We start from the raw sequence: 10,438 nt of genomic DNA, 5'->3' as shown, positions 1-10,438 counted from the left end.
ATTCTATACTTCTTCAATCAAAATATATACCAATATTTTTATATTTACATATATGCAACCAACATATACAGAATAACTGTATATGCCCATAAATTCCTATCTACATATATGCAATCAATATATTTGCCCATATACTGCTATTTACTTTAATGTAATCGTTCTATTAGCCCATACATTCTTGCCTACACTTATGCAATCAATGTATGCCCATGTGCTCATATATTTCCATTTACGCGTATGCAATCAATACATATACCCATATATTTCTATTTACACATATGCACTAATTTTATATGTCCATATATTACTATTTACATATATGCAATCATTCTATATGTCCATAAATTACTATTTACATATATGCAATCATTCTATATGTCGATATATTATTTACTATTTACACATATGCACTCATTCTATATGTCGATATATATTACTATTTACACATATGCACTCATTCTATATGCCCATATATTACTATTTACACATATGCAATCATTCTATATGTCCATACATTCGTATTTACACTTATTCAATCAATATGTATGACCATTTTTTTATTTACATACATGCAATCAACATATATGTCCATATATTCCTATATGTATGCATGTAATCATGTTTATGCCCATAGATTCCTATTTAAATATATGCAATCAATACATATGTTCATATATATCTATTTACATACATGTAATCAACAGATATGGGATCTGCATACATGCAATCATTCTATATGCCCATATATTCCTGTTTACATATATGCAATCAATTCACATCCCCACATACTTCTATTTCCCTACATGCTATCAGTTGCCTTCCTGTTACACATACGCAAATAATATGAAATAGCCGCTTTCTTAAGAATACAGAAAAGATTTATCAAATAGAAGACAAACACAAAATTGATATTTACCAAGACTTAATTTTAATTGAAAATATCCAATCAATATTCAATCAATAACAACCTTCATTATAATACTTAGCCTGCAATGGGAATATTAAACTATATTTGTATATATTTTTTAACCTAATAGGAATGGCAGAAGTTGGCCAAAGCTTCAACATGAGAATTAAAAACAGCTAATATTAAAATGGAAACTGGGAACAGGAAATTCCACAAAATAGAAGCTGTTGTATATAATAGACTTACAAATTCTATATCAGCATTTTCTGTTGCTCCAAGTGAAACACCGCCAAATGGAATTTACACGGAACAATTAATTTCACGACAAAGTTCAGATAATTCTTGCTACCGCAATATGTCCCAAACAATCTGTGATGCCCTGGAATAACTTCCACTGCACTCTGGGAAATCATGCTGAAGCCTCGACGAAGGATCTTCACACAGGAAGTGATGAGCTGAAACATACAAATTAAAAACCGACAGCAGAAACGCAAGATATCAATCAGCACACTAGCAATAGAAAAATGGGTGGGAAGGGTGGGTTTTTTGGCAAACAAATCTATGGGAGCAAATATTGTGCACCTTCCCTGTACGTAAACTAGATTAAAAAGGATTTTATTCACCTCCCAACAGGAGAGTTCCACTGCTATAGAAGGACAGGGGGCGTAACTCTTTTGTCTTCATCTGATAAACTGAACTAATTGAGAGACCATTAGTTCTTATTATCAAATAGAAGACAAACACAAAATTGATATTTACCAAGACTTAATTTTAATTGAAAATATCCAATCAATATTCAATCAATAACAACCTTCATTATAATACTTAGCCTTCAATGGGAATATTAAACTATATTTGAATATATTTTTTAACCTAATAGGAATGGCAGAAGTTGGCCAAAGCTTCAACATGAGAATTAAAAACAGCTAATATTAAAATGGAAACTGGGAACAGGAAATTCCACAAAATAGAAGCTGTTGTATATAATAGACTTACAAATTCTATATCAGCATTTTCTGTTGCTCCAAGTGAAACACCGCCAAATGACAACATTAGATGTTGTCACCGCCAACAGAAATGCGTTACAGTCAGGACAATTCCAAGAAAAAAAATGGCCAAATATAAATAAATTTGCTGCGTAAAGCCATATCAAAAATGGCATATAAAATGCTAAAATAACAAGATGCACCATACAAATAAGTGCCAAGCCATATCAAAAATGGCATATAAAATGCTAAAATAACAAGATGCACCATACAAATAAGTGCCAAAATAACAAATATGAGGAAGAGCAGATGTCAAAATGAGCCAATTGCTCTGCTGGAAGCGTAACCAAACAAATGTACGCACAAAAATTATGCAAATCGCATAAAAGAGGACACCGACCCAACCAAAATTTGGGCGTTTTAGGGCGACCACAAATAAAACCAGCAATATCAAACTCTTCCTCCAAAATATACAAATCAATGCAGCATAGCAAAACAAAATCAATCAATAAATTTTGTATTCAATTTTTTTTTTTTTTTTTTTTTTTTTTTTTTTTTTGGATTTATGATTGTCCTGACTGCAAGCACCAACTTAACGAAACGTGCACCAAACAATTACCAACTACATTTGCTTAAAACTAAAGCAACCAGGCCCAAGTGCCTAATTCGCCAAAAGGAGAAGAAACTCTTTCTGTGCTAGTTACAAATGCTGCAAACGATACAAAAAACAGATTACTATCCGACTCAAGTGAACACCATCCGAAAACAAAACTTAGTTCTTATCAGTTATTTCTGGATGTCTCAATGTAACAACCACCTCACCTACCATTGCAAGACCCTATCTGGCTAATGATTCTCACTGGAATCAGTTTAACTGTAAATTAACTTCACCCCGCCAATTAATGTGCGGTTGCGTAAAATGGCTGACACACCAGTCTATTGGTAGGGAACATATCCTGAAAATTCGTCAACAATCCTTAATATCAGCCTATGCCTTAACTCGCATGAATTAACCTGTGCTACATCATTCACCCCACAATGTATAACTAAATGGGCTGGTGGTTCAACAATTGTAAAAGGCGAGCTGAAAATAATACCGACTACAAACCACTGATAATATCTGTATTAACTTAACTAACAACTCTGGTGATCATGAGATAGGAAGACGGCTATCAACTCTATCATATAGTCTTAACATGAATTACAGACATCTGTTTGTTTTTGACCAGACTTATTACCTACTACTCCAGAATTTCCATACATATAGAAGCCACAACTCCTGGTCCACCTGATACCATGGCAATGAATTGTGACGAACCTTTTTAAGGCGAAACTGTTCGTCATAAGATTTCCATGTCAGTCCCCCAGTTCTCCTGGCCCCTAACTTAACTGTATGCATATACTTTAACAACCCAGAAATATCCTCAGGATGGGCAGATATATAGACAGAAATGAAAATAGTAAAAGCATCCGTCCACATATCAATGTCATTTATCTTCACACTCTTTTGTTTTTCTTACATTACCAACTGCCCGTTAACAACAGAAAAATGTTTATCTTCAACAATTGGGGCAGGTTTTGACAAAAGCTGCCCAAGGCCAACAAATTCCCTAATGATTATCTTTTGTCTTATAGTGCATGATACTGAAACACCCCAAATCGTCATAAACGCTTTGAACCTGATGTAAGGATTGGGTTAAAATGGCTTACATTTCATGCCAAAGATTTGTAATGAATTCTGAATTACTAGTACCTTCAGGCCGGGGGAGTTGTGCAAAACCAGCTCAGTTGCCTGTATTGTTTTTGACTCAGAGAAAAATTTATTGTTTCGTCTACAGTGTAGGCATTATCACATCTAGCTGGAACTGCTTCCACTAGCTGTTGGGCAACCCTGGCAGACACCTGCTCAAAACAGACTCTACAATTATATCGATTGATAGTATGGTTAATATGTGCAGTATTTCATTGTCTACCTTAGTATCAATTTTAGAGAATCATATATTCGGAGGTTTTGCAGTAAATAATAATTTAAAATTACGCTAATGAAGTGATTAAGCTAACCAGACCTAAAAGTTAGCATGTCGCTGACGATCGTCTATTGAAAGTTCACAAATCAAGTTGCAAAGCGTCAATATAACTGAATGTACATTGTATTCAAAATATTTTAGAAACTTTTTTAAACATTTCACGTCGAATAATTTATTCAATATAGATAACAGTGACGTATCAAAATAAATTATTGAAGTTTTTGACAATCTTCAAAAAACATTTTACAATCTTCAAAGATATTGATGTACATGTATCTCAATGTGTATCGGACATTTAGAATATAAGAGTCTTCCATACGGAATCCACGACTGAAAGTCAATTTTCAATACATAGAAAAATACGTGATATTTTCAACACAAATTCCGTTGTTTGCATCTTTTATTGGAAAAGCAGTCAAGTTTATAAAAAAGATGTTAAAATTTTAGCGAGGAAATAGAAATATTATTGATGTCGTGACGTCACGAGGCTTTATTGCATGGCTACCCATGCAATAAAGCCTCGTGACAAGCCTAAGGCGACATGAGTGTATTGCCTTAGAACAGTCAGTATTACACATGTAGGTATGAAAGAAAAGGTATGATATGCACTACACAACAACCAATACTGGTTGTTGCGAAGTGTATTTAATACTTTATGAGGTAAAAACGGTATGAAGCTAGTATAGTAATTATCCGAAAGAAGAGGCCAAAGTAAATTAAACGTAAAATCAAATAGCATGTCTATGGAATATATATTCAGCCACAATAGGGTTTTTTTCAGTCCAAAACAACATTATCTCCCGTAGTTACGGATATGGCCGATAGGATTACCAAGGTATAGTGTTCCGGTAATCACGAGAAGTAATTTTATTATGGAAGGCGTGTATATACGCCTCCATGAAAAACTTGAAAAAAACATGAAAAAGGATCACATAAATTGTTGACAATAAGACGTATCATTGAAATAGCATGTTATGGTTTCAAGTTACGAAATGCACATGTACTTCGTAGCTTCAACACCGATTTTAGTGTATTTTGGAGAAGTGACAAATACAAAGGATCTATTCTGTGTAAAGGCTAGTTGATTTAAAAGACAGATATAACACACATAATATGTATACGTAGGTATGCATATAACCAGAGTTGGTGTTCGGGGAACACACAATGGGCAGCAATGGGACAAGATACTCGTGTATGTGTATTTCATGAACTATTTTGCCACACTGACATTAATTCTGCCATCTGGTCATCAATTGTTTTACCTGTAACTTACATTCTGACTAGGGAATACAGATACTAGACAAACTTAATCCCTTCCTTATCCAACATATCTAATGAAGTAAAGAATGAACAAAATGTCTATACATTATAAAACCTATATCCTAAGATACAGAATTATACATTTTTAGGTCACCTGAGACGAAATCTCAAGTGACCTATTCTAATCGCCTTTTGTCTGTCGTCGTGCGTCGTGCGTCGTCCGTCGTGCGTCGTCCGTCGTATGTCCGTAAACAATTTACATTTTCGACTTCTTCTCCAAAACTTGGACCTTCTAAGGCATAAGGCCAATCAAAATTGTGAATTATATGGTCCCCACCCCCAGGGGGCTGTGGGAGGGGCCGAAAGGGGTAAAATTGAGTAAAATTTCAAAAATCTTCTTCTCTGCTCACAGATGTGATAGAATCAAATACTCTTCATAGATAGAAAGGTCTTAAGGTCCTTTACAAAAATTGTGAATTATATGACCATGGGGTCTCTAGTTTCCCCCTGGGGAGGAGGTTGAATTTACTATAGTTTATATTGGGAAAATACATTTTTGAGCATTATTTGGTCATTTATAATAGAAAATGAGTCAAATGTTGTCAGAATTATTAGTATGAGTTGGCCATTAATCCTATTAACAAATTTTCTATGACTGACCCCCAGGGGCCTTAGGGGCGGGGTCAAAGGGATCAAATAGGCTAAAACTTCCAAAATCTGCTTCTGAAATTCTGGAAATGGTAGAAACAAATACTTTTCATAAATAGAAAGGTCTTAAGGTCCTTTACAAAAATCGTGAATTATATGACCCTGGGGTCTCAGGTTTCCCCCTGGGGAGGGGGTCAAGTTTATTATATTTTATATACGGAAAACACATTTATGAGCATTCTTTGCTCAATTTTCATTGGAAACGAGTCAAACTTGATTAGAATTATTAGCCTGAGATAGCATTTTAATATCATATCCATATTGGTCCATGCTGACCCCGGGGGGCAAAGAGGCGGGGCCAAAAAAGGTCAAATAGGCTAAAACCTCAAAAATATTCTTCTAAAATTCTGGAAATGGTAGAATCAAATACACCTTATAGATCAAAAGGTCTTAAAGTTTGTTTTATAAAAATTGTAAATTATATGACCCTGGGGTATCATGTTTCCCCTTGAGGAGGGGGTCAATTTTACTGTAGTTTATATAGGAAAAAACACATTAATGAGCATTTTTGCTCAATTTTCATTGGAAATGAGTCAAACTTGGTTAGAATTATTAGCCTGAGATAGCTTTTTAATATCATATCCACATTGGTCCTAGCTGACCCCCTTGGGGCAGAGGGGCGGGGCTAAAAAAAAGGGTCAAATAGGCTAAAACTTCAAAAATCTTCTAAAATTCTGAAAATAGTAGAATCAACTAATTATCGATGGAAAGGTCTTAAGGTGTTTTATAAAAAATTGTGAAATATATGACCTTTGGGGTCTCACGTTACCCCCTAGGGAGGGTCAAGTTTACTTTAGTTTATATAGGAAAACATATTTGTGAACATTATTTGCTCAATTTTCATAGAAAATTAGTCAAACTTGATTAGAATTATAAGCATAATATATAGCATTTTAACATCCATATCCGTCCTCGATGACCCCCTGGGGGACCAGAGGGGCAGGACCAAACAGGGTCAAAATGATTGAAATTTCAAAAAATACCTCTAAGTTCACAGGTTTGATGGAAGCAAATACTCTTCATAGTCTAAAAAGTCAAATTTATAAATCACTGACCAACTTCAAGGCCCAGCATATAGTGTTTATATGTCTTTAATTTGTTTCATTGTTTGTTTAATTATATATTCTAACTCAGGTGACCGTTAAGGACCATGGGCCTCTTGTTAGTAAAAGCTACATGTACCTGTAGCCCTCACCAGGTTTTGTGAATAGTTTTAATATCTTATAGTATTGTGTTACCAGACCTACATGAGGATAGCTTTACGTTATTAATGAGGTATCCTGTTTTAAAGAAAAAATTATTAGATGTTTGAATTTTTTAGAATACGATATGAAAGATTTATTTTGTTATTGATTTACAATCAAAATTATAGAACTATTGATTACCAGTGAAGTTTCATGAAAAATACGAACAAAGTTTGAAGATGTTTATCAAATACATGTACATTGTATTTACATAAAGCAACTTTGTAAAGACTACAATTATATGAAAGTACCAGGTGTAACAATTTGCTAAAAACAATCTATTTATTACATGATACAAGTTAAAAAATGATAATAAAAAATGCAAACGAGTTGTATAAGTTATATATAAAATCAACGTTTCATTGCAATAAATAGATTAAAAAAATAATACAAAAAAAAGAATATGCTGTAGGCAGAGAGTATCGGACCCCGGCCGCTTGTACAGAACGTTTGCATGTTACTGCGAACCCATATATTAGCATATATTCAGTATATCTTCATTTCAAAGTGAAATTTTTAAGTTGAAAAGATTACTTTTGTTTACTGTTTGTTTATTTCGAAGTGACTTTTTAATGATATAATGTTTCAAGATTAACTTACACAATTATTTTAAACTATGTTCTGTTGTAAATGAGTGCAAATTGCTGCCATAAATACCACTAATGAATGCTTATTCCTTCAAAACATCAACCGAGGGGGGGTAAAAAGCTAGTTCAAGCGTACTTCCGGTAAAAGCGTTGACAATAGTTTCTGAAGCCTTGCTTGCAAGGCTTAAGAACTAAACAAGAGGTCCACAGGGCCTGTATCGCTCACCTGGTTTGTAATGCCAAGTAATAATTTGAATACAGCTTCATTGTTTCTTTTCTGAAGGAATTTTAATATTTACCTCTCATTCCCCTATTGGGCCCCGTCCCTCCTGCCCCCAGGGGGTCAGAACCAAAATTTATACAAGTACTGTTCCTCTTCCCCCAAGAATGTTTGTGGCCAAATTTGGTCACAATCCATACAGAACTCTAGGACAAGTAGCGATTCATAGGATTTACCTTAATTTCCCTTATTGCCTCCCCCTCCTGCCCCCGAAGGGTCAGAGCCAAAATTTATACAAGTTCTGTTTTCATTCCTCCACTGATGATTTTGGCCAAATTTTGTTACAATCCATCCAGATCATGTAACAAAGTTCTGAAAAGTGTAAGGTTTCCATAAATTCTAACACTAAATCTAGTGCTTTTTGAAAGGAACACCAAAACTAGTGAAATTTAACAGAGTCACGTACACAGGCAGATTTAAAATTTAAAACCGTTTTGTGTTTTTTTCTCCAAATAATTGTTTTCCTTCGAACATAGTGAAACAACAATTATTTCAGAGTTTGGTATCGATTTCATGACTAAGGTATTTGTGATTACACGTAGTTTCTCGAAATATTCAGGTGTAGTAATTACATATTATGTGCGGTAAATTGACATTATCATTTACTTTACATGTATAGAGCGCCATGGCTCATTACAATTGTTATATGCATGTATAAAGAGGCGCCTCAACAAGTGACTGTTGTTTATCATGTTTATCAAACTCGAGTTAGTTAATTTTCTAATTTTGAAAAGGCACGAGATTTAGCGAATGTCTTAAAAATTTGAAAAAAAATAATGAGGGTTTAGATAAACATGATAAACGACAGTCACGCGTTGGGGAACTTATAATTATTTATCCCATAATTTTAACTCTAACAAACTATATTTATACAGTGGTGACCATTTTCTCGACTTCATTCAGGGAAACTTCCCGCCATAAAATGTAGTGCATAAATAGAGAGTCAATATTCTATTGTTTAATGCTTTGAATAAGCATTAACTACCTGTTAAACAGTAAATACAATGATATTAAAAAAAAACATGCGCTGTGAAAAGTAGCCTGAAGTTGAGGGACAATCGAAATTAAGCGATCCTTGATTTGACCAATCAGAAGCGCCGTAGGTGTTTACGCACTGGAGTGTGCAAATATAAACGATAACCAACTGCTATGGAATTTATCACATGGGTTTTCCATTGTGAAACATGCAAAGTTATGGTATAAATGCATGCACTAACAAAGGGCGAACCAGTTGTCTTACTCCCTGCATGCTGAACGCTAAGCAGAAGGAGAAACTATTACTTTTAATTTATAGACTTTGGTGTGTTTCAGCAAGGGAACAGAACCCAGAGCCTAACTCACATGGACAAGCGCTCAACAAAAGACAAAATGTGAGGCGGTGTGAAGGGAGACGTTAGAAACAACAAAGTCAGTTAGGAAGAAGAGAAAAGATAAGATCCTAAATTTAGTAGCCTTTTACGATCATGCAATAGGGGCAGCATGTGTAATTCTGACGCCCTACCTGGAGGGTAGATCTTTAAACAAGAGATCCCAAATTTGTATTTTCCTTCTGCTACAAAAGTTACTGACTTTACATCGTTAATACAATTGGAAATTTTGAGCTTCAATATTTTACTTCAATATAAAACATATAACAAATAAGAAATTAGAACCTTAGCACTCAATGTCCAGCATAGATTCTCGCAGCTGTTACCGGTACGGCAGTTCGTATTTAAATACATGATAAAACATGCGGTCAGAAAAACAACAAACTCCCATTTCTTCCCTTATTCTCCTATGTTTTTCTTTTTTCTAAGCGCCTTCCTCACGCAGTTATACATATTAAAATGCAAAACGGAAACGAATACAACATTATCCCGAAAACTAATTATATTATCATCCTAAAGAGATATTCAGAATATAACAAAAACCTTGATTCAAAAATACATAATATACATTACACTAGAAATAAAATAAATTTATTGTAACATAAATTAGATTAATTGTAAAGTATTATTTATGTAATTGGAACGATAAGTAAAGGGGAATAACTCTGATGAGCTTACAGAAAATCATCACGCATATGATGTAGAAAATAACACACACATCCTGAATGCCAGACAACACAAATTGTGTTGACGGCAAAAGATGCGTGCAGAGTGTCGAAAAGCTCATATAGAGCAAAAAATCAATATGAAAACTGATTAAAAGTGAAAATCAAGTATTACCTCAACATTACTTGAATGATATTGCAAGAACGTTAATACATTGTAAATTAAGCAATATATAGCACTGAATATTAATTCTGGTGGTAATTCGATGTATGGGAATTGCTACAACTCGAGGCCACTACGGGGTTATCTCGGAAGAATTTACCTAAGGCACGTCGTGGTAAGCAGATGACACAGGGCAACCGTACCAAAGAGGTCACATCGATAAGGTTTGAAAGGCAAGAAGGTC

Source organism: Argopecten irradians, chromosome 13 (genome assembly GCF_041381155.1).
Source record: "Argopecten irradians isolate NY chromosome 13, Ai_NY, whole genome shotgun sequence".
NCBI classification, from domain to species: Eukaryota; Metazoa; Mollusca; class Bivalvia; order Pectinida; family Pectinidae; genus Argopecten; species Argopecten irradians.
This window is presented reverse-complemented; position numbering follows the sequence as displayed.